The sequence below is a fragment of the Heptranchias perlo genome, chromosome 9 (assembly GCF_035084215.1).
Source record: "Heptranchias perlo isolate sHepPer1 chromosome 9, sHepPer1.hap1, whole genome shotgun sequence".
Classification (NCBI taxonomy): Eukaryota; Metazoa; Chordata; class Chondrichthyes; order Hexanchiformes; family Hexanchidae; genus Heptranchias; species Heptranchias perlo.
In genome coordinates this window covers 24,181,599-24,208,170 of record NC_090333.1, presented here as the reverse complement: position 1 = coordinate 24,208,170, position 26,572 = coordinate 24,181,599, and the positions used below count along the sequence as shown (strand labels likewise).

Sequence of the window (26,572 nt, the reverse complement as noted above, 5' to 3'; positions counted from 1 at the left end):
GAAATTAGTCCCAGCGGACGTGCATTTAGTGGGGCGCTTAATGTCCTTAAGACGTTAAGTAGCGTTTTTATAAATGAATGTAACTAAACTTTAAATTTAACGCCTCCAGGATGGCTTTCCCACCCAGCGCTCATGAATCGCGCCAAGTAAAGGGAGGAGAGAAGGGCCGGTTCATCAGGTAAATGCCTTAATTGCACTGCTTATGGGCCAGGAGAGGAGTGTTTCCTCCAGGTCCAACAAGCTTACCTGCTGCAATCGGCCGGCAGACCACCCGCACCCCATCCCCGTTGGTCACGGCTCTCCCCACAATGTCGCCAACCCTCTTCCACAGACTTCCTCTGACGTCCACGATATCCAACCCCCCGTCCCTGGATGGCTGACCGACACCCGTCCCCCAAAGCAACGTCAGACTTACCTGGAATCCGCTCCCCAGCTGCTGCTGTCCCGCCGACAGGCAGCCAACCTGTAAATTAGGCTGGCAGTTACGTGGGAAATCCAGAAGTAAAATTGTAATCATTCAATTAGGCCGCGATCACACATTCCAACCCGCCAACTTTATTTCCGGGTTTCCCACATGAAAAATCTACCTTCCCACTCTCTACCAGGCTCCAAGTAAAAATCATGCCCACAGATTCAATTCTGTACTCTGCTGAGTTTCCAAACTCAGCCATGTGCTGTCAGAGACCTGCAAGCAAGTTGGCCTTTTGTCCACAGCAGGTACGCGGCTCAGCAATATTAAAAGTTGGGGGGGGGGGGGGGTGAAAAATACATCCTTTTCTTAAAAGAAGGCCTGCGGGAGGAAACATACACATAGGACTATGTTTTGAAAGAAGGCAAAAGACTGTAATTAATTTTAAGCTGTCGTGGAATTGCTTGGTGTAGCTAGTGCTATCCCAAAGAGTTGTTTTTCCAGCAGCTCCTTTCTGTTGTTCTTTTCCAGCAGCATTTAACAAATGTTCTAGTTCAGTCAAATGTTAAGTTTTTCCATCTGCATTTTTGTGCAGAAATTAAAGATTTTTAAAATTGCCTATTACGTAATGCATTATATATTGAACCAAGTTGGAAATCTGCTGGGATACATTTGATCAAATGTTTCCTTCATTACTGGTCCCCATGTACCTGGTAATAATCCTGTTGTTTTACCACATTTACCCAGTACTTGGAGAACGTCCAAAGAGTTCAATCCAAATTCACTTCTCTTTATTTGCTAGGAGATTCCAATGACCCGTAAAACAAATTTTCCAAAAGTCACAATGTGTAGAAAGCAAACAATGGGCCCTTTCTCGCACCTGTGTCATCGAAGGAGCAAAGCAGATCAAGACCGCAAACAGAATAATCCAGTATTAATTTACAAATTAGCTGCAAAACAAAGATTCCCAGTAAACTGCATTTCTTTTAAAAACACTCAATGCTACAAGAATTCTTAAATAAACCAGCTTCATAATATTCTTCATGTAGCTACTGACTTTTGAAGTACACCGTAGTATTTTAAAGATATATGTGTTCATAGATACCTACTTGCATGTTTGGGAATTGCATACATCAAACACAAACGTAAACAGCAATGATAAAGCAGATATCCTCCATAGCTTCCAACAGCATTTAAAAGCTAAGGAGAGATTTTTTTAAAACCAAATCAGAAATAATTGAAGTTGAACTAAACGGTCAATCATCTGTTCCAAAATGACAGTCAGCCTGCATCTAAACCTCAGATTTGGAATGCTACTGATTGAGATGTATCTGGCTAGGATGAATGTAAAATGTACAATTTAAGAATGCTTATGGCAACAAATAGAATAACAAACGAATTGTAGTAAAAAAAATCTCTTCTTGTAATTCAACAAAAGCAGAAGAAATTGAAATACTATCTACTATAAACCAGCCTGAACTATAAAAGAATTTTAAAACCATATTCTCACATAATTATGTTACGAATAGACCCCTACCTAATTCTATTATACCCCAGCTATATTTTGGAGCCACCACCAATGCAGTTCTGCAATATCATCTGGTTCCCTGTATTCATGATTTATCCCAATTATACTGCAGGGCAAATTTGCAGACTAGGTGGCAACACCAGCACAATTGTGCCTGTGCGAGATTTGCAAACCAGACTTTGCATTAAAAGTAAGTGCATTTGTTTTGTAAATCTGTTGGCATTGGAAATCCTGTTTTTGCTGCAACTCCTGATATGTCACCAGTTCTCAGAGCTTCTGAGTTCTGCCAATAGTTGAGTGAAGCCAAATTTGGCACATCTACAGGCTGGTATCATGATGTTATATGTTACGGATGTCATGTAATCAATATTTCAGTCTAACAAGAGTCTCCAAAAATGACAACACCCACTCACACAATTAAGTGGGTTTCCAATTTTGAATCCAACCTACATAGAATCATAGAAGTTACAACATGGAAACAGGCCCTTCGGCCCAACATGTCCATGTCGCCCAGTTTATACCACTAAGCTAGTCCCAATTGCCTGCACTTGGCCCATATCCCTCTATACCCATCTTACCCATGTAACTGTCCAAATGCTTTTTAAAAGACAAAATTGTACCCGCCTCTACTACTGCCTCTGGCAGCTCGTTCCAGACACTCACCACCCTTTGAGTGAAAAAATTGCCCCTCTGGACCCTTTTGTATCTCTCCCCTCTCACCTTAAATCTATGCCCCCTCGTTATAGACTCCCCTACCTTTGGGAAAAGATTTTGACTATCGACCTTATCTATGCCCCTCATTATTTTATAGACTTCGATAAGATCACCCCTTAACCTCCTGCTCTCCAGGGAAAAAAGTCCCAGTCTGTCTAACCTCTCCCTGTAAGTCAAACCATCAAGTCCCGGTAGCATCCTAGTAAATCTTTTCTGCACTCTTTCTAGTTTAATAATATCCTTTCTATAATAGGGTGACCAGAACTGTACACAGTACTCCAAGTGTGGCCTCACCAATGCCCTGTACAACTTCAACAAGACATCCCAACTCCTGCATTCAATGTTCTGACCAATGAAACCAAGCATGCCGAATGCCTTCTTCACCACCCTATCCACCTGTGACTCCACTTTCAAGGAGCTATGAATCTGTACTCCCAGATCTCTTTGTTCTATAACTCTCCCCAACGCCCTACCATTAACGGAGTAGGTCCTGGCCCGATTCGATCTACCAAAATGCATCACCTCACATTTATCTAAATTAAACTCCATCTGCCATTCATCGGCCCACTGGCCCAATTTATCAAGATCCCGTTGCAATCCTAGATAACCTTCTTCACTGTCCACAATGCCACCAATCTTGGTGTCATCTGCAAACTTACTAACCATGCCTCCTAAATTCTCATCCAAATCATTAATATCAATAACAAATAACAGCGGACCCAGCACCGATCCCTGAGGCACACCGCTGGACACAGGCATCCAGTTTGAAAAACAACCCTCTACAACCACCCTCTGTCTTCTGTCGTCAAGCCAATTTTGTATCCAATTGGCTACCTCACCTTGGATCCCATGAGATTTAACCTTATGTAACAACCTACCATGCGGTACCTTGTCAAATGCTTTGCTGAAGTCCATGTAGACCACGTCTACTGCACAGCCCTCATCTATCTTCTTGGTTACCCCTTCAAAAAACTCAATCAAATTCGTGAGACATGATTTTCCTCTCACAAAACCATGCTGACTGTTCCTAATTAGTCCCTGCCTCTCCAAATGCCTGTATATCCTGTCCCTCAGAATACCCTCTAACAACTTACCCACTACAGATGTCAGGCTCACTGGTCTGTAGTTCCCAGGCTTTTCCCTGCCGCCCTTCTTAAACAAAGGCACAACATTTGCTACCCTCCAATCTTCAGGCACCTCACCTGTCGCGGTGGATGATTCAAATATCTCTGCTAGGGGACCCGCAATTTCCTCCCTAACCTCCCATAACGTCCTGGGATACATTTCATCAGGTCCCGGAGATTTATCTACCTTGATGCGCGTTAAGACTTCCAGCACCTCCCTCTCTGTAATATGTACACTCAAGACATCACTATTTATTTCCCCAAGTTCCCTAACATCCATGCCTTTCTCAACCGTAAATACTGATGTGAAATATTCATTCAGGATCTCACCCATTTCTTGTGGTTCCGCACATAGATGACCTTGTTGATCCTTAAGAGGCCCTACTCTCTCCCTAGTTACCCTTTTGCCCTTTATGTATTTGTAGAAGCTCTTTGGATTCACCTTTGCCTGATCTGCCAAAGCAATCTCATATCCCCTTTTTGCCCTCCTGATTTCTCTCTTAACTCTACTCCGGCAATCTCTATACACTTCAAGGGATCCACTTGATCCCAGCTGTCTATGCATGTCATATGCCTCCTTCTTCTTTTTGACTAGGGCCTCAATCTCCCGAGTCATCCAAGGTTCCCTACTTCTACCAGCCTTGCCCTTCACTTTATAAGGAATGTGCTTACCCTGAACCCTGGTTAACACACTACATCATGACCAGTTCCAATAAAGCATATAAACACAGGAGAGCAGCACATGTGTCGGTCACACTCCTGAGACCAGAAACCCAACAAAATGTAAAAACTCCTCAAAGTCATGGTCCCAATTGGAGGCAGTATTGGTGACAACTATTTACTTCTGGTGGCAGAAGCAGGTAATGAATCACCTTTAAAAGGTTGTGTTCCCTGCCTCCAAAAGGCACATGCACTGTATCATTTATATTATGGGGACAAGTCTGTAAAATAAATGGAGTATTTGTTCGCCAAGAACAAAAACAAATTTGCATACAGATTACTCTTCCTTGATTAATATATACATTATATTTTGATATAAGCTTGCAATGCCACTTACAGCAAGCTTTCTATTTCATCTGCAATGCACTCCTGAGCTCTAAGGGAATGTACATGAAAGAAAGGAAGAAAAGTCTACAAACTTCAAAATGGTTCCTTTGGTTTCAACAAGAAATGTTTTACATATACTTTGGCTAAAAGAAAAGACTTCATTAGCAGGTAGCTGTGATCCACTAATAATAGTTGAAAAGTATTAATAAAAGTTGAAAAGTAGCAATAAGAACTGGTGTACAAGTCAGATACCTTCATTTTTAAAAAAACACAAAAAATATGTAGCAAAAGGGCTAATGGGGTACCTTACATTGCAAAACTTTTACATAAAAACTGAGAGATTTGTACAGCAGTACAATCTTTGCAGCACATTTTCTGGTAAACTTCCATTAATTCATCTAGAAACAGAAAATATAATCAAGAATAGTCAGCACAGAAAAGGGAAGGTCATGCTTGACCAACCTTACTGAATTCTTTGAAGAAGTAACAGAAAGAGTAGACAGGGGTAATGCAATGGATATAATATACATGGACTTTCAAAAGGCCTTCGATAAAGGCACCGCACAGCAGTTTCACGACTATGGTCAGAGCATGTGGAGTCAGGGGACAAGTAGCAGAATAGATAGCAAAGTGGCTACAAAACAGAACAGAGAGTAGGAGTTGAAGGTGATCAATCAGACTGGTGGAAGATGGGAAGTGGTGTTCCACAGGGATCGGTGCTGGGATCACTGTTGTTTACTATTTACATAAATGACTTGATCTCAAGAATCGGAAGTACAATATCAAAATTTGCTGACGACACCAAATTAGGGGGTATAGTTAATACTGAGGAAGGGTGTGACAAAATACAAAAGATTAACTTGCAGAATGGGCATGTAAATGGCAAATAAATTTCAATATAGCTAAGTGTGAGGTGATGCATTCTGGTAGGCCACCTATTCCTTGGAAAATAAGAGTCTAAATGGGAAAGAGGTGCAAAGGGATCTAGGGGTACAGATTCACAAATCATTAAAAGTAGCAATGCAGGTTATCACAGCACTGGTGCATTTCTAGAGGAATGGAATTCAAAAGCAGAGAAGTTATGTTAAACTTATTTAGAACTTGGTTAGAGCACACTTAAGGTACTGTGCACACTTCTGGTCTCAACAACACAAAAATGATATAGAAGCACTGGTGAAAGTGCAAAAAATGATTTACAAGGATGATACCAGAACTGAGAGGGTACAACTATCAGGAAAGAGAAGACTGAGAGGTGACTTGATCGAGGTCTTTAAAATTATGAAGCGATATGATAAGGTAAACATAGAGAAGATGTTTCCACTTGTGGGGGAGTCCAAAAGTAAGCCGTAAATGTAAGACAGTCACTAATAAAACCAGTAAGAATTCAGGAGAAACTTCTTTGCTCAAGAGAGAGAGTGTCGAGAATGCAGAACTCGCTACCACATGGAGTGGTTGAGGTGATTAGCATAGAGGGATTTAAGGGGAAGTTAGGTAAGTACATGTGGGAGAAAGGAATAGATGGATATGTTGATCGGGTGAGATGAAATAAGGTGGGAGGAGGTGCGTGTAAAGCATAAACACTAGCATAGACCTGTTGGGCCGAATGGCCTGCTTCTGTGCTGTAAAATTCTATGTAGTTCCTTGTGATTAATCGTTAATTTTGCTTAAAAATGTGTATGGTCATAAAGAGCAGCAGAACCTAAATTTTCAAAATATTTGGACAATTATATGTATTCTTTTCATTCACAGTCAGTTTATAATACTGTACCTACAACACAAACTCTCAATTTTAAGAATGAACAAGAACAAGGGAAAGTAAGCTGTGAGGACGACACGAAGAGTCTGCAAAGGGACATAGATAGGTCAAGTGAGTGGGCAAGAAGGTAGCAGATGGAGTATAACGTGGGGAAATGTGAGGTCCTTCACTTTGATAGGAAGAATAGAAAAACAGAATATATTTTTAAATGTTGAAAAACTAATAAATGTTGGTATCCAGAGAGACTTGTGTGTCCTGCTACAAGAAACACAAAAAGTTAGCATGTAGGTACATCAAGCAATTAGGAAGGCAAATGGCATGCTGACCTTTATTGCGAGGGAGTTGGAATATAAGAGTGAGCAAGTCTTACAATTGTACAGGGCTTTGGTGAGACCCCACCTGGAGTACTGCGTACAGTTTTGGTCTCCTTATTTAAGGAAGGATATACTTGCCTTAGAGGTGGTGCAACAAAGGTTCACTAGATTAATTCCTGGGATGAGAAGGTTGACCTATGAGGAGAGGTTGAGCAGAATGGGCCTATACTCTCTGGAGTTTAGAAGAATGAGAGGTGATCTCACTGAAACATACAAGATTATGAGGGGGCTTGATAAGGTAGAGGCTGAGAGGTTGTTTCCTCTGGCTGGACAGCATAGTTGCAGGATAAGGGATCGACCATTTAAGACTGAGATGAGAAGGAATTGCTTCACTCAGAGGGTTGTGAATCTTTGGAATTCTCTACCTCAGAGGGTTGTAGATGCTGAATCGTTGAGTATATTCAAGGCTGAGATGGATAGATTTTTAGACTCCAGGGGAATCAAGGGATATGGGGACCAGGCAGGAAAATGGAGTTGAGGTTGAAGATCAGCCATGATCTGACTGAATGGCGGGGCAGGCTCAAGGGGCCGTATGGCCTACTCCTGCCCCAATGTCTCATGTTCTTAGATCATGTTCCACTTCCAAGTTCAGTATTATCACAGAGCATTGTTGTAAATTATCTTCTACAAAATAAGTTTGTGCATTTGAAATTCTTTTTAGCAGGATAAATGCGAGTGGAATCGATAGGCTGAGAGAAAAAGAACAAGACACATCCCTGAGACAATTGTGCGTGTAAGTGACAAAGACTGGAGTCCCCAAGAACTCCGGCTGTTATGATACCATAAATTCAAGGTTGTATGTAACCTTGACATTTTCTATCAATCACTTAAACTTCAAAAATAATCAAAAGTACTGAATGGCTGCAAAGTAAAATAGAGTAATAGCTAGCTAGCTGTGTACTTTCATGGAAGTAGTAATTCAAATTTAACAATTAGATGATAAAAATCATAATTGTAACATTCAATCAATTTATGGACATCAGTAGATCCATGAACTAAAGAACTGTACGCTCAGAACTACCTAGATTTTTTCCTTAATAATATGTAAAAACAAAGCTTAATTTCTTGGAGGTATGCAGTGGGCATGCTCACGATAGTACAAACTGTGAAAAGTAACTGAAAGGATGTTACACACACAGTAATATGGCATGATGCAAGTGCCTCAACAAGATTTTTGGTTTTGTTCCCAACAGCAAATGGCTCTTTTTTTAAAATTCGTTCATGGGATGTGGGCGTCGCAGGCAAGGCCAGCATTTATTGCCCATCCCTAATTGCCCTTGAGAAGGTGGTGGTGAGCCGCCTTCTTGAACCACTGCAGTACGTGTGTTGAAGGTTCTCCCACAGTACTGTTAGGTAGGGAGTTTCAGAATTTGTGCAAAAACATATTCAAACTATATTAACAAAAATAATGTTTGACCTGAACAATTGAAAAAAAATCCTTTCATCTTTTATGACAAAAAATGTTTAGAAATAATATAGGTCTTTTTCAATGTTACTGCCCCCATATACTCATCAATATCAGTATCAGTAAGTGGCACAGCAAAAAATAAATGAATTCATAGCACACATATTTGGCATTAAAGAAAATATTAAATACCATCTAGTGAAGTTGCACCTTCTTACATGTTTTTATAACGTCCAAAGACAGAAGTAGAATTTTTTTTTAAAGAATTTGAAATGAAACCCCTGAAATCAGGAGTCCAGCTTACAAATTGCACAACAAATGCAAGTAGTTCCTCAAAACGATCATGGTCACCCGAAGACTAAAAAGATATGTATATTCTATTGGACATGGCTAATCAAACCCCAATTCCCATAGCACAATACTTCAAAGCTTTTGCTATCTGCGGAGGAAAGGAGGAGGAAGAGTGAGGAAGGCCAAAGTTACGTCCGAGGTGCCATCGGAAGCAGAGTTCATTTGTTTTAAATTAGTGTACCAACTATAGTGGAAGTACTATGCTCCTGCCATCAGCAACACACTATTAATGTAAAATTTCCTTTACACAAATAAGAATAAGCATTAGCTGTTGTATAAAATCAGCTGCTGCAGAGTTTCACAAAAAAGTTAAGATCCCTCTGATCATTATAAACTGCACTGGCAGTGGGAGGCCAGTAAGCAGCACTCTGTGCATGTATTTGACTATGCACATGGGTGAAACTCTGCCTTCCATACGCCAGTGATGTGAGCACATGATGAAAATGTGCCTCCCTGCTTTTGTTAATGTGAAAATAGAGCCAATACTGAATTCTTCTGTATAAACAATGGTATGAATGCATTCTTTCTCCTCTTTCACTCTTCACAAAACCACCTGGCCATGAAATTTCTATTTAAAAAGAATATATATGTCAAAGTATATGTGACAGAATACATCACTATAATCCAGTGGTTCTCAAACTGTGGGTTATGACCCACTGGTGAGGCATGTAAAAGAAAAAAAAGTGTCAAACAAGGTCTGTCAAAATCTTGTATAATCAACGAGCAATGAGACACTGACAAGTACAGACTCAGCCCTCAACATAAATAGCAGAGAAACACTGCCATTTCAAAAATAATTACAAGTCAAAACAAAGTTTATATTAGCAGGAAAGTTCATTGGGACTTTTCACAAAAGGTAATAACAATGTAGTATTGGAAGACCCCTTTGCAAAAAGTCCCAGTGGATTTTTACTGCAGCTATATTAGGATTAAAGCATCACTAGCCTCAATTGCAATGCAAGCTGTTGCTCAAGTACAGACACATGGTTTAGAGGATCCCTTTGTACAAAATCCCAATACATTTCACTGCTCGGTTAGGACTGAATCACAACATTTGTCACTTAGGAAGTAAGCTGCTGCTTATAGCAGATCAGAGCTACATTAATTTTAGGTTAAGCATATATTTACTCTCTCCCCACCAACATTTATTTTGTGTTACAGCACAGGTAGATGCTGTAGAAAGTTAAACCCACACAATTGTTAGGATGACCTAAACACTAAAAACTATGCCAGGCAAGAAATAACAGATTGAAGTGACAGCAGACCAGTGGCAGACAGGTCGAGAAATGGGATGGAGAACACACACACACACACACACACACAACATTGTCAATGTAGCAAAGGAAGCAATGGATGTCTTCAGCCTGTTTTTAATGCAGCGTCTCCCCAAAGGTAGTCGCTACACTTAAAATTCCATTGCTTCTACAGTATTAATATTTTACTAGCACTTCTTGCTAACCACATTATACGGGTCTCGAGTAGAGAGACATGGAAAGTACAATTATCAACTTTCTTTCCACCAAAAGTAAATTATGGATTTTTGGAAACCACATATAGCAATAATTGTCACAAAAAGCACTAGTTTAAAAGTACAATTATGAACGTTCTTTCTGTTAAAAAATAACTATGGACTTTTAAAAACTAAATATAGCAATAATTGTCACTAGATGCTCTAGTGAAATAACAGTAAGAGCATCCCATACCTCACCCTATTCTACAAAGTTATAACACTTATTACATACCTTACTACTGATTAGTTGAGCAAAATTTAACCCAGTGACATTTATCATGGGCTAAATAAGAATATAAACTGAAACAACAACGTATTCGGTTGTGCAGGCTAAGCCGTTTGAAATTCTGGTCACTATTCCAGGGAAGAGATACTTTTCCAAATATTCCCAAAATAAGAACAGTATTAAAAAATTAGATTTTGATAATAAATCGCCAGAGTCAAACATCATAACAAGTGAGCAAGGCTAGTTTCAGTCAAAAGAGGAAGGGCTGCATGCCTGCCAAGCCAACAATGTCACAAGGAGTCATTCACGGTTGAGAAGATGAGCAGCCTCAGAACTTCAGGGCATCACTTGTTTCATACAGCTTTGAAGCTAGAAAAAATAAATTCAGCTTCAAAGCTTTGTGCGAGTTCACTTACCATTTTCTGCCCCGATCTAAATCCTCCTCTCCTGTCATAAAAAAACACATGCTTGACCGCAAACTCTCCAATAGCCATTTTGATTCAACATGGTTGCAAGAGATTCAAAGCTCTGCTTGGCTAATGCCAGCACAGTCTTGAAGCTTAAAGGCCTGTTTCCATATAGTTAAGATGATGTCACTTTAAATAAAAACATAAACTTAACAATGAACACTTCAACAAATAAGATTTCTTCAAAAATAATTAAGATAGATTCTGCTGACCCCCACCTCTTTCCTAAAGACACAGACTCATAACTATTATTAAGGAGACAGTAGCAGAACATTTGGATAAACATAATTTAATAGGACAAAGTCAGCATGGCTTTACGAAGGGGAAGTCATGTCTGACAAATTTGCTTGAGTTCTTTGAGGACATAACGTACAGGGTGGATAAAGGGGAACCAGTGGACGTAGTGTATTTAGACTTCCAGAAGGCATTCGACAAGGTGCCACATAAAAGATTATTGCTCAAGATAAAGAATCACTGGATTGGGGGTAATATTCTGGCATGGGTGGAGGATTGGTTAGCTAACAGGAAGCAGAGAGTTGGGATAAATGGTTCATTCTCGGACTGGCAACCAGTGGTGTTCCGCAGGGGTCGGTGCTGGGTCCCCAACTCTTTACAATCTATATTAACGATTTGGAGGAGGGGACCGAGTGTAACATATCAAAGTTTGCAGATGATACAAAGATGGGAGGGAAAGTAGAGAGTGAGGAGGAGGACATAAAAAACCTACAAGGGGATATAGACAGGCTGGGTGAGTGGGCGGAGATTTGGCAGATGCAATACAATATTGGAAAATGTGAGGTTATGCACTTTGGCAGGAAAAATCAGAGAGCAAGTTATTATCTTAATGGCGAGAAACTGGAAAGTACTGCAGTACAAAGGGATCTGGGGGTCCTAGTGCAAGAAAATCAAAAAGTTAGTAAGCAGGTGATCAAGAAGGCCAACGGAATGTTGGCGTTTATTGCTAGGGGGATAGAATATAAAAACAGGGAGGTATTGCTGCAGTTATATAAGGTACTGGTGAGACCGCACCTGGAGTACCACATACAGTTTTGGTCTCCATACTTAAGAAAAGACATACTTGCTCTCGAGGCAGTACAAAGAAGGTTCACTCGGTTAATCCCGGGGATGAGGGGGCGGACATACGAGGAGAGGTTGAGTAGATTGGGACTCTACTCATTGGAGTTCAGAAGAATGAGAGGCGATCTTATTGAAACATATAAGATTGTGAAAGGGCTTAATCGGGTGGATGCGGTAAGGATGTTCCCAAGGATGGGTGAAACTAGAACGAGGGGGCATAATCTTAGAATAAGGGGCTGCTCTTTCAAAACTGAGATGAGGAGAAACTTCTTCACTCAGAGGGTAGTAGGTCTGTGGAATTTGCTGCCGCAGGAAGCTGTGGAAGCTACATCATTAAATACATTTAAAACAGAAATAGACAGTTTCCTAGAAGTAAAGGGAATTAGGGGTTACGGGAAGCAGGCAGGAAATTGGACATGAATTTAGATTTGAGGTTAGGATCAGATCAGTCATGATCTTATTGAATGGCGGAGCAGGCTCGAGGGGCCGATTGACCTACTCCTGCTCCTATTTCTTATGTTCTTATAACTGGGTTCCGTTCTAAAGGCTTCTGGTAACTTGATCAAGTAATAGCTTCATGCAGTAGTCGGAAAGCAAGTATTCGCAAGCTATTCAACTAAAGATGGCATCACAGCCAAAACCAATGTTGTACCCACTGACTTTCACATATGTGCCCTTTCCAAAAGGATCAAGGCTAGGATAGCGATCATTACCACACAGGCAGAACCATTAACAACTTCTGCATCTGTATGGGAAAGGTTGTATTGGATCTCAATTCATGAGGGAGGGTTTGAATTTTAAATGTATGGGGCGGGGGGGGTATAGTATAAAGCTACTAGAGCAGGCTGGAACTGGTAAGCGAGGTAGCTTTCAAGAGATTCTTAGCATATGAGAAGGCATGAATTTTCATTAATGGGGCACTCACATTGTTTTGTGATTGGGAAGAGTGGCTGGCTTGGATTTTAACATTTGTGGGTTTGGACTTTGCAGATATTGATTTGATTGAGTCAGGCATGGTATTTAAGCATGTTTCTGCCTGACCCCATAGCATTTTAATCACATGCAGCCCCTCAATGAGGATCCAGCTGCCTGCTCCAAACAGTTGACTATCATGGAATAGAACAATTCAGGATCTTCACCCTATGCACCTCAAATATATAAATTATTTAATACTGCATATTAAAATGGTGTACTACAAAGGAGGTAACACTTTTGCCTCCAACAGCAGAGTCCACCTCAAGGGGTGGTTGTCCCATCACTGAAAGTATAGCACTAATTACAGTAAATGTATACTGGTGCATTTAGTGAGGCAAACAACTTTTGGTCCCATTATTTCTGCCCACAAATAGCCCGCCCAACTCAACTCAACTCTTTGCAAGTTTTAGAAACTGTATGACATCCAGCTGCCAGAGTTTTAAAATTATTGAAAAAAAAGTTCACAGTAATTAATACAAATGCAAAAGAATCTCTTGAAAGCTACCTCGCTTACCAATTCCAGCCTGCTCTGGTAACTTTATACTATACTTTTGATGTTGGCAAGCCAAAATCCTCAGAGCCAGGGGTGGAGTACAAGGCTGTGGAATCTGAGTTCGTATGAACTCAGATTCCACAACTTCCAGGTAAAATTATTAAATTAAGTGTGGCTCACTATTTCACTATAATGAATCCAACTGCAAGTGTTTACAAAGATCTCTGAGAACCCTACATTATTTTTGCGCTTGAAGTCTGGTTATAGAGTTTATACCAAAATTGAAATTAGTTTGCAATGTAATATCGTCTGGGGAAGGGGGCATACGAAGACTTAATATCAACTAAACAAACACCCTAGGAACGCAAAACAATTATAAAAGCACAACACAACATTATGAAGTGTTACTGCTTCGGTATAATAGGCTCGTAAAATCAGATCTTGATTAGTTAAACCTAAATATATAGAATCAACATTACTAAGTAAAAATATTGTTTGGGGATGGGGGTGTGGATTGGATGGGGGGGGGGGGGGGGTACAGGGGGAGGAAAGAGGAAAGAGGAAACAAAATACAGAAAAGGATCAGCTGTTGTATTTACCACTCCGGAGAGAATCTTGCCATCAGGATCCACCCCCTCCAAATGTGTTGACTAATGCTAGAGTATGATTCCATTGCATCAAGTAACCATTCTTCATGAGTAAACTGGTACAAACAACTTCAGGCTAAATGATGAACCAGGGGTTGGGTAGGGAGAAGTGTCACAACTAAATCCAATCTGTCCTCACCTGACATTCCAGGAGTATTGAATGCACATCAAGAATGAGAACCCAGCCTGACGTTTCTCTCTCTCTCTAGCTCAGGGAGATGGAGGCTAATTGTGGTTGCCCACTGTTACATCAACTAACTAAGAAATTAGGGAACAAGTTTGAGACTTCCTGGCCTAATGGCTCAGAAGAATGCATGATACAATTACCCACTGACCCACTGCGAGCTATCAAGACCCCTTTTGAAATTTCCAAAGAATTATATGTTAACTTTCTCAACTTTTCTTGGAAATCTTTCACATGCTTGAATTTTAAAAAAAACAGGGACCTATTGCATGAGGAAAACTAACTGGGTTCCAAGCCTGACAATGCAGAAGAACATAATTAACATATATAAAAGATGATAGATGATTATGGACTCTGGGTGCATCTGAGTCCATAATAAGATGTCAGCCTTGGCTCAGTGGTAACACTCTCGCTTGAGTCGGAAGGACAAGGGTTCAAGTCCAACTCCAGCACATAATCCAGACGGGACACTTCAGTGCAGTACCGATGGAGTAATGTACTGTCAGAGGTGCTGTCTTTAGATTGAAATGTAATATCTGCCCTCTCAGGTGGGCGTAAAAGATCCCGTGGCACTATTTGAATAAGAGCAGGAGAGTTCTCCTGATGTCCTGGCCAATATTTATCCCTCAACCAACATCATTAAAACAGATTATCTGGTCATTATCTTATTGCTGTTTGTGGGACCTTACTGAGCACAAATTGACTGCCACGTTTCCTATACTACAACAATGACTACACTTCAAAAAAAAAGTACTTCGTTGGCTGTAAAGCGCTTTGGGACATCCTGCGATCATGAAAGCCGCTATAAAAATGTACGGTTTTTCCTTTCTATCTGTATGACTATATTAGACTCACATTCCAAACCAGTTCCTCCAATTACAGAGACAACATTAAAACGATTAAAAGCTGATTTGATTTTTTTTTAAAAAGAGACTACCAATACATCATTCAATTTGAAGTCAAATGCCATGATCTAGGATAACAGTTGAATTCACATGGGTACTCCGTTTATGTGTACACATAACGTTGACAACACTCATAGGACACAGAAAAAGAGTCCATTCAGAAAACAATCACTAGCTTGAACTGCCACCTAGTCACATCAGCACCAGCTGTAAAGACGCAACAACCTAGATATGGATCAGATTTATGCTGGCAAGAGTTAATTCATAATGCATAATTCAACTCTGTCCAAACCCGAATTGGTGTTTAGACACATATTCGGGAGTGGTTTCCTTGAAACTACTGCAAGCCTATTGAACTGATATTCATGCTGACTTCATTAAAACTCAACCAATGCATGGGTTTGAGTAGTGTATGAAAGATTAAGAGTTTTAAGGGCTATTTGAAAAGACAAAACTTGTCTATAAAACTCAGATGAGGAGTTTCACAATGACCTTATAGGTAAATACAGTGCACAATATAATACTAAAGGTATCAGACTAGAAGGTTCTAATAGTTCTCGAGTCAAGACCAGATAAATTTGAAGCCATATTTCAGTTATTCCTACTACATCTGGTTCCTCGCTACTGATTATTGCCTCCAGTTCCCCCGTTTTATTTTGGACACTGTGTACATTGCTGTACAGGCAGTTCAATTCATCTTTAATAGTTGTTCCTTTTACTTTATTTTTAACAGTCCTTTTATACTTGTGTTTTATAACTGTATTTGTTCCTTGACCATTTATGTTATCTTTATTCTTTACCCTGATCTGACCTTTACATTGATCTCCTGTTTCTTTTATCTTTAGGCTTTTGTTATTGCCACCAGATCCCTCGCCCCATCTTGCTATTTTAAAGCCTTATGCACCACCCTATTTATCCTTTCCACTAGGATTCTGGTTCCATTCCGGTTCAGGTGGAGTCCGTCCCAGCAGTACAGCTCATTCCTGTCCCAATACTGGTGCCAGTGTCCCGTGTAATGGAACCCCTCCTTCCCACACCATTCTTTCAGCCACATTCACTTTTCTGATCTGCCTATCTCTATGCCAATTAGCACGTGGCTCAGGTAGTAATCCTGAGATTACCACACTTTGAGGTCCTGCTTTTTAATTTAGTTCCTAGCTTCTGATATTCCCTTAGCAGGACCTCCTCCTTGTTCTTTCTTATGTCATTGGTGCTGACATGGACCATGACAACTAGATCCTGCCCCTCCCTTTCCAAGTTCCTCTCCAGTTGCTCTGAGGTATCAATTACCCTTGCACCAGGTAGGCAACACACCCACTTGGACTCTATTGTGTCACGAGAGGACACAATCTATCCCCCTAATTATAGAATCCCCTATGCCTGCAACCTTTCTGTTCTGATCCTCCCCCCTTGGACTGCTGCATGCTCCATGGTGCCATGGTTAGCATTCTGGGCATCCTCCCCGCAGCCTTTATCCCTATCCTCACAGGTAGCAAGTACCCTGGGCCTGTTGGATAGGACCAGAATCTGCAGGACCTCCTTCTCTACCTCTCCCTCCCTGTGTGTTGGAGCGTCTCTAACTCACTCCAGCTCAAAGGCTCTGAGCCGGAGTGTCTCAAGCCAGAGACGTTTACTGCAGATGTGGCAATCTGGTCCAGTCTCACTGTCCACAAATTCCCACATATTACAGTGCTGACACACAGACTGTACTGCAATTTCTATTTTTAATTTATTCAATCAGTAGTTTATTTCTAGGACTAACAGAATCATATGAGATCTAGATTATATTTAATAAATTAAGTTAGCTTGATTTCAAAATAACTATGACGTGGAGATGCCGGTGATGGACTGGGGTGCACAAATGTAAGGAATCTTACAACACCAGGTTATAGTCCAACAGTTTTATTTGAAAATCACAAGCTTTCGGAGCTTTCCTCCTTCTGACGAAGAAGGAAAGCTCTGAAAGCTTGTGATTCCAAATAAAGCTGTTGGACTATAACCTGGTGTTGTAAGACTCCTTACATTTGTCCTCCAAATTCCAGTTGAAAGTCCTCATTCACTCCGCTAGAAGTTCACTTCTTTACCAACCTCTGTGCTCAAGTTGATGTTTATTCTATACAAAACCCACAGTTGGTGTTTTATAGTGTTGTACTTTTTAGTGAGTTTTTGCATTTAAAAAGAGAGCAAAATGTTTACTTCAATTGAAACCTTGGCAGCAGAGTTTTCTTCCACCTCCCCCTAATCCCAACATATTACAGTGAAATATTGATGAGCCATACAACAAATAAAAATAAAAGCTGTGAACTCATTGGCTGGTGTTGAACCTCATTAATAAACTACCTTGTACAATAGGGCTACTGCAAATCCATGGGCCAAATATATTCACTAAACTGAATGGCACTCACTAAAGCATTTAATAGGATGCTTGCTTTGCTCCTGGTATGTTGTGATCAGTACCTAAATTCCTGCTGTAATACTTGTTGCCCTCACACCTAAATTGCACAGAGCAGTCCCAGCCAATAGGTTTTTTAAAAGTTATTTTACAGACTCCCCGGCTACCTGTAATTTTTGCAACCTGGACAAGACCGCATTCCATATTTTTGTTAATTGTGCGAGGTTACAGCCCCTCTTCCACTATTAGAAGGGGCTGCTCCTTAACTTCTGGCTCCATTTCAGTCCCATGCTCCTGATCTTTGGCCACCCAGTGCAGAAGGTGGGGTGGGGGGGTGGGAGGCAAGTCAGAGAATTTCCTTGTGGGTCTGCTCCTGGGCCTGGCCAAGGTAGCCATCTACAGGTCCAGGCTAGATGCGGCCCGTGAGGATGGTCACTCTAGCTGCCCGCCTCTCTTCCGTGGTCTTGTCCGCGTCTGGGTGGCCCTGGAGAAGGAGCACATGGTGTCCACCGATACGCTTGGGGCCTTCTGCAACCGGTGGGCACCGCAGGGATTGGAGTGTATACTGGATACTAGCAACAATATTATAAGTTTATAAGTTTTCTTTGTTTTTCATGATTGTTCTTTATTAGTTGTGCCCCTTTAAAAAGGGGGCTCTTTTGCTTGATTTTTGTTTGATAACACTGGCAAAAACCTTACTAGTTTACTTAGAAACGGTATACCATTCATCAGCAGAATTAGCATGAGGTGTATCAAAGAGAAATGGCCTGCCAGTAACAGTCTGTCACCAAGAGGATGTAATATTAGACAACTGAACTGAGTTTTTTTTAAAAATAAAATCAGTATCCTTTCAAATTTCATTTTTACAACTCAGGATAGCTAGGAACGTTGTACTGTATTGATAAGTCACAGATAACATCTCTCCAATATTGTTAGAAAATTATTTTCTTCTTTGACCATACATACGATTATTTGCGAACATCAAGACTAATCAGAAGGCTTGGAACGGCACCCCAGTACACTCCATTGTTTTTGGTCTTGTTTAACCTAATGGTGAATTTTCAAGTTAAAAGATATATACACACACATGCATGCAGAAAAGCTCTCATTGTAAAGTAACTAACCAGAGAAAATTGCAGGCAAACAGCTCAGCACCAAGTTTCCCTGGAAATATGTATTATTTTACTGAGGTTCAATTAAAGATGTGTTGGAGTGATTGAAATTAATTTGCCTTTCCTGTTTTCCAGGTTCAATTATGAACCAAATCCAATGCAGGTGGGGAAAACAGTCTTCATTTCTTCATTGGAGTAGGAATAGCCACACTTCATGCTGAGGCATAATTGTATGTATAAAAATATATTCTGAAGCAGGCCAAGGAGAAAATGGGGACAGGCAGAATTAGTCCAGAGCACAGGAAAAGTAATTTTTTTGCAGTTTCATACATCAACAAAGCTTATTTTAGACCATAACATGATATGGTGTTGGTAGTCAAATATGCAAATGTGACACAGTAAACTAAGAGTACTCAATTACTATGACTGGAAGTCCACTTAACAAATATCTGAAATCCAACTTTGTTCCAGACTGAGAACTAGTTAAATTATACTAAAGTCTTATTAGAAGTACTGTTTTTCAATCCTAATTCATTCCTTATCAGGGTTTTACTACATTTTATTCCCCAAATCTTATTGCCTTAAGTCTTGCTAGCCAGTTAAATAATTTGTACTAAAAACAGAAAATGCTCGAAAAGCTCAGCAAGTCAGGCAGCATCTGTGGAGAAAGAAACAGAGTTAACATTTCAGGTCGAAGAGCTTTTGTCAGACGTTGTGGAAATAATTTGCAAAGAGAATACCATGTTAGATATAGAATTATCATCACTCCATAATAAAAAAAGAAACACCCTGGTCTACAGAAGCACACTTAAGTCCACAACATATCATAGAAAGAGGCCATTCGGCCCATCGAGTCCGCACCAGCTCTATGCAAGAGCAATCCAGCTAGTCCCACTCCCCCGCCCTATCCCTGTAGCCCTGCATTTTTTTTCCTTTCAAGTACTTATCCAGTTCCCTGCAGCATAAGGCTGGCTAAGTTTAAAAAGATTGTGTCCCAAAAGTCCACCCACTGAAATTACAAAAGGTTCTTCCTTTATTTCTTGGGCACACAGCCAAACACCTGTGAAGAGCCAATACAAGAAAGAAGATTTAAGTGTTACTCACTAAGGGGTAAGTAAGGCTGTTCCAAGCTAACATAAATTAACAGGTTTTGGCACATTAACAGCAACAACATAGATTTATAAAACGTCTCTTACTTAGAAAAAAAAATCCCATGGCGCTTCACAGAGGTGCAACAAGACAAGAATTGACACCAAGTCAAAGCAAGAGATATCAGGAGAGGTGGCTAAAAGCTTGGTCAAAGAGGTGGATTTTAAGGAGGGTTGAAAGGAGAGCCTGACATTGACGTCCATGATATCCTCCTGCGGCGAAGTCAAGATCTATGTAACGATCCAGGAGTAAGGGTCCGACCGGAGAGCCACAAGTCTGAGAGGTTCATACACCAGATCTGGAGTAAGGCTGGAATACATCCTATATCCAATACTTTTTTGTTATACAATGGACTGGATTCTCGACTGCATCTCTTCAAATATTGATATTACCATCGATCAGACCTATTTTTCCCGATCTGGAATGCAGATGATATTGCCCTTGGTCCAGACATGAGCGATCTCAGGAGGGCATTGAAGAGCTTTCAGGGTGAGCCAGCTCCCTTTGGGCTGCTGGTTTCTTGGGCAAAGCAAAAGTCCAGAGTGTTGCACACACGTTGCGATGTACGACATTCAAGTTGACTAACAAAATGTGGAGGCAGTGGATGACTTTATCTCCTAGGTAGCAAACTATCATCAGAGCAGCCCACACTGAGAGGAGAATTAGCTTAGCAATGAAGAACCTGCACAGGGTCTGAAGTCAAGAGGTGAAAATCCCTACGAAATCCCTATCTCAAACCTGCGTCCTTCCAATACGTTTATTATGGATATGAAACATGGACGCTGCTTAAGCGAGACATCGAGAGATTGGAAGAATTTCATATGCATTCTCGATTTCATCCACAACAGATGTAATAAGGACCAAACTTGAGAAAACTGAAGGCATCATTAATCGTCGCCGCCAAGCACACTTTGATTACTTTGTCCATCTCAGAGAAAGTTTCCATAACCTGGGAACTGAAGATTGCAATCGAGGTCAGGAAGGGAGATGCTCAGAGATTGGAGGTGGCCATGGAGTTGTCCTGTGTTAACCTAGCTATATCAGATCAGCAATGATCCATTGGAACTCTGTGATGCTTGGAATGAATCCATACAGCGTGGTCATGGACTGTTGATTGTACAGACCTTTGCTGTCTAGGCATAATTGTTCGCTTAAAAGGAGAAGAGTGAGTGGAGGATGCACAGGAGGTCACAGTTGGGGGAATGCAGGTTTATCGGAGGGTTGTAGGGCTGGAGAAGGTTACAGAAATAGGGAGGGTGAAGCCATGAAGGGATTTAAACACGAGTATGAGAATTTTAAATTTAAGGTTTTTGGGGACCCGGAGCTAGTGTAGATCAGCAAGCACAGGAGTGATTGGTGAGCGGGTTTTGGTGCAGGTTAGGATACAGGCGGCAGAGTTTTGGAATCAGCTGAAGTTTATGGAGGGTGGAGGACGGGTGGCCGGCCAGGAAGGCATTGTAATAATTGAGTCTGGAGGTGACAAAGGCATGGATGAGGGTTTCAGCAGCAGATGGGCTGAAGCAGAGGCGGAGACGGTCGATGTTACAGATGGAAGTAGGGGGTCTTTGAGATAGAGGAGATATGAGGGTCAGAAACTCAGCTCCGGGTCAAATAGGTCACCATGGTTGCAAACAGCCTGGTTCAACCTGGGAGGGGGACAGAATTGGTGGCAAGGGTACAGAGTTTGTGGTGGGGCTGAAGTTGATGGCTCCAATCTTCTCAATGTTTAACTCTTCATTGAAGTTGTTTAACTGCTAATTAATGTTAATTGATCTTTAAAACTAGAGAAAATTATTCCTGAAAACATTATGCCTTTGGTACAGATCAGCAACTAGTTTATGCAGACCAAAAAGCACCAGACACACAAGGAAAGCACTCAGAGAAATAGTAAAAGGAGCAGAGATGTAGGGATAAAGGCTCTGATACTCACAAGCTGTTTTGCCTCTCAGCTGATCAAGTCTGGAAAGTAACTTACTTTAGGCTAGTTTGTGTGCAAAAGTGTTCAAGTCCCGAGAGGTTAGAACAGCCTGCTATAGCAAAATGAACCACTACTCATAAATGTGCTGTTCTTCATGAGAATTATTCTAGCAACTTAGAGGGATGATATTAAGTGAAAAAATTATTTTACTTCAATAGAATTTAGGAAGAAAAAGTCTGAAAACAGATTATTTATGCTCTGATCTTCACAGGTATTAACAGGACTGTACATTCAGAAAGTTAAAATGTCCTTAATGGTTTATGTCATACTTTCATATATTGTTTACATTTTACAAACTTGGGAGAGCAGTTTTTAACCAAAAGCATTTTTTTTAAATAAAAGTGTGGTGGTGGTTTGGGGGGGTGGGGGCGGGGAAAGAGGATGATATGTAATGTGCATTTTGCACTCCAGAACTAAAGACACACTATTGTAATGAACTCCTCCTATTCTGGCCAATACCATCCCATTTACAATCACTATGCCAAAATCAGAACATATCAATTTTATTTGGCTAACTGTGTTTCATCTTTGAATGGTCGGGGGGGGGGGGGGGGAGAGGTGGATGCAATTGTTCACTTCATTAAAAGAAAGCCCACAAAAATGTAAATAATGTTGTAACTGAGAAAAAAAATGCACCATCACACTCTGAAGAACCATCCCATTCTCAAGTCATTTTATTGAGTATGAATCAATTGCTGTACTTGGCAAGCTTGATACAAGTCAAACATAATCGCAATGAGTTGAGAACAAGATGGCTCCTTATAGTAAAGGTCTATTGCAGAAAATCAGACTTTCAAAAATCAATTCTCAACACTCCAAAAAAATGTTTAATTGATAGTGGATAAAAATTCTAATAATTCAAGAAAAAATTCATTATACAGTATGAAAGGCTTCCAGGACAATTATAAAGTAGAACATTATTAATAAGCTATACTAGTACAGTGTTGAGACATGTGGAATGTGGGCATTTATATATTTGACAAGTATTTTTAAAATATAGAAATCTTCTGTTTCTTTTATTGGTAAATACCAAAAATGAAATGCTGCAGCAGCTACAAATAGACGTAATCTAAACAAAAAAGAGTCAATGCATTTCCACCAGGTATCCTTACGAACCAGTTGATCATCCTCACACAAAGCGAGGTCAGAATTCATAACCAGAGTACAGTATTACTGCACAATATAACCAGGCTCCTCAGAGTGTATGGATAGAAGAACTCTAAATGCTTTCATTTTTACCTTTCCCCTATGATATTTAACACTTGAGTGCATGTGAATGACAGAACACACCAAAAACTTAAATACACAAATTAATCAGACTGAACGACGTTAAATTTCTAAAGGGGTGCCTGAACGTTAAAAAAACATTTACAAAAATCATCATGTATTTTCAAAACACACCAACCCGCCTAAAGTCGCTTTTCACCATAGGTTTAAAATGGGTTTGATTCAACCTTTGGACGGCAGGATAAAATTACACTCTAAGCTTTTGTAAAGGATCAAGTCTCCGAGTAAGGAGCGTCTCCAACCGATCAAATACATTGATCCCCGATTGCACAACCTCTCATATCCAGCTCACTCACAATCTCTGAGGTCTCTACGGAGGAACCGACGCCACCATTTGAAACACACTTACAATTCAATGGGGAACTAGAAAAATAAAATCAAGTCCTTCACAAATCTAAATTTAAAAATCAGAAAAAATATGAGAATGGTCAATTCACATTTTAATAAGAAAAACAAGAAACTTCAAAGATCGGGGTTAAATACGGCATCGGTCAGCTTCAAAACCTTGGGTCACTACCAATTCTAATACAAAAATTAAACCACCCATACACAAGTCTGAATACTTTGTAAATATAGATCAAACCCAGTCAATCTAAATGCAAAAAAATCAGGCTTTAAAAATCTTTGCTAATTCTCGCTTGTTAAGCGAATATTTTTTTTTAAATCCAACATTCCTAATTCAGGGTTGCAAAGAGCGAGCAGATATTGCTAATCCGTAAAAGAAAATTATATTGCTGTTGCTCTCGTTAGCAGATTCTGACATTTTCTTTCACCATTTTTTAAAAAATACCCCTTCCTCAAACTCAATAAAACATGTACACAACGAGAAGCCTCTTCGCTTGGAAATTATTTTGAAATCAGGGGCATACTTTTGATTCCAATAATTAAGAATCTAATGTCCCGAAGCATAGTGTTGTACCCCCTTTTTGTCGTTGTGGCGCCTGAAGCCAGTGTCTATATAAAATCAAAAGACGACCTGATCGCACTTAGTAAACGCGATGGGGGAAAAAAACAAAATGATACAAACCCACTTCCTTCACAAGGACATGAGTATAGAGTTAAGATTAAAATCACACTTAGACGGGTCGTCTCCAGTTCCTAAACCTCATCATTTTGGGACACCCCCCCCCCCTTATATCCCAATCCCAAAAAAGGGATTTACAGACCGAACAAGCCAGCAGGTAAAATTGGTTATTTTCTACCAGTACGATTTTTGCGGGCTCCCTTTGTGTTTCAAATTTAAGTTTATTCGGCTGAATGTTCAACCGCGGCTTCGATTCTCTCGCTTTCAACAGGCGACGGAGTTTGGGTTCGGGGTTTTGTTTTTCTTTCTTTCACCAACAAAAATTGACAAACCTCGAATCAAATAAACAAAGCGGTTAATTTGAGGGATGGGGGGGGGGGGGTGGGGGTTGGAAATCCATCAATCAAAATAAAAACAATCAGTTTCTCACAACAGGATAAAAGCTCAATTTCAACAGGCGGCAGCCAGCTGCAGAGAAACGGGAGCCCGGGTTCACCTGAGGGTTTGCGGATTCAACACAACAACAAAAAATCACTAAACTCAAGTCAAACTCTCCCAATTTTTTTTATTCCTCCCGCAGGTCTTTGTGCTTCTCTACTCACCGCACACGGTCGCCTCAAGTCTCTCTCAGCTCCATGCATAATGTCCAGCTGCCCGGCTCACGATGCCCGTAACTCAAACCCCAGGCAAACGGGCACCCACAACCGGGTCTCTCTCACCTCTCGATCGATCGGACCGCACCCAAAAAAAAACTCTCCTTTATCTTTCAAGTTTATTTTTTTTCCTCTGTGCGTTTGTGTGCTTTTTTTTCTTCCCCCTCCCTCGTTCACACACATACACACCCGGTGCGCGCTCAACCTCACCGCCCGCACCAGCCGCGTCTCTTTACTCCGAAGCGCTACTTAACACACTTTCCACGGACACCAAGCCAAACCGTCGCCTACTGCCGAGTCCGTCCGAACGCTTTCGGGAAACTTCGGCATCGCCCGCTATGGCGTCATCCAAACTGAATGCGCTCGCGGGAGGTGAAGTCTTTGCCCCAAAGAACAAAAAAAAAGGACGTCGTGCGCCGCCTTCCTTTCAACAATGCTGCTACTGTGACGTCGCCGGGTTGGGAGACCTCGAGGAAGGCGAATAAACCGAAAATTTTCAAAGCACTTTCGAGAGAACTGGATGAGATTCCACCTCCATAACAGGCTACTCAATTGCTCAGTCTCTTCCTGATGTATCCATGACTTTAAATATTCTGCGGATCGGCAGATGCAGAAAGGCTCCCGGACATGCAAGCATTGTAAATTGTGCTGCTATTTTGTTTGGTGGTTAAGTATTTTAGCATTTTTTAAAGAATGTCCTTGTGCAGTTCATTTGTAGTTTTAAAATACAATCTTAAAACGTATAGTCAAGTACAACAGACCCAACAAAGCAGAAATAAAATTGAGCTGGAAAATCTGGTGAAAAGGGCACAACGATCCTGCACAACTTTATAGATATACCTTTACCCACCTTCTGGGGAAGCTAAACTGAAGTTAAGTATCACGCCATTTGGGGCGGACCTACTAGAATTTCCATGGTGATCCCAATAAACTCCTGAATTTTCTGCCCGCTGTAGCCCACAAGGTGTCCTACTGAAGTGGCCACAGATAGATACTAAATAGTACAAATTGCAAATATTATCCATAAGTCATTCAGAATGATATTTTGCTTGTGAAACTGTGCCATATATAATGTAAAACAACGTGTGATTATCTAGCACCTTTATTATCATAAAATAGCTTAAAACACTTCACAGAGATGAAAATAAGCAGATACTAAACAAAGGAATAATCAAATAGGTAGATTTTGAAGGGGGCATCTTGAAAAAAGGAGGGCAGCAAAGTGGAGGGGTTTTAGGAGATAATTACAAACTGAGGTCAACATGGCTGTAGGCTCTGCAACCGATAGTGGAGCAGACGGAGAGGGGCAATTGAAAGGAATGCAGCATTTGAAGAGCAGAGGGCACATGCAGGAATATATGGCTGAAGGAGGTTGCAGAGGTAGGGATGGGTGAAGCGACAGAAGGACTTGAGAAGTAAGTATTTTGAAATCAATGCATTGGGGAATAGATAGCCAATGAAGGTTGGCAAGGACAGGGATGATAGGGAAGTTGGATATAGTAAGTGTAGGATGCAGGTGGCAGAGTGTTGGCCAAGTTGCAATTTGTAAAGGGCAGAGCTCAGGAGGATTGGAAGGAGAATATTGGAGTAATCAAGTCTGTAGGTGACTAAGGACATAAGAAATAGGAGCAGAGGTAGGCCATATGGCCCCTCGAGCCTGCTCCGCCATTCAATCGGATCAGGGCTGATCTTTGACCTCAACTCCACTTTCCCGCCCAATCCCCGTATCCCTTGATTCCCCAAGAGCCCAAAAATCTATCCACCTTAGCCTTCAATATATTCAAT

At 40.8% G+C, this 26,572-nt stretch overlaps 1 protein-coding gene across 8 annotated transcripts in view; it reads right to left on the bottom strand.

Annotated features, from left to right (window-relative positions):
• LOC137325201 (receptor-type tyrosine-protein phosphatase F-like) overlaps positions 1-25,088 on the bottom strand; it is a 521,369-nt gene extending 496,281 nt beyond the window's left edge. For all 8 annotated transcript variants that reach the window (XM_067990027.1, XM_067990026.1, XM_067990031.1 and 5 more), the window contains exon 1: positions 24,737-25,088. The gene's annotated coding sequence lies outside the window, so the exon portion shown is untranslated. The remainder of the gene's footprint in view (positions 1-24,736) is intronic.
• Positions 25,089-26,572: the final 1,484 nt, after the last annotated feature.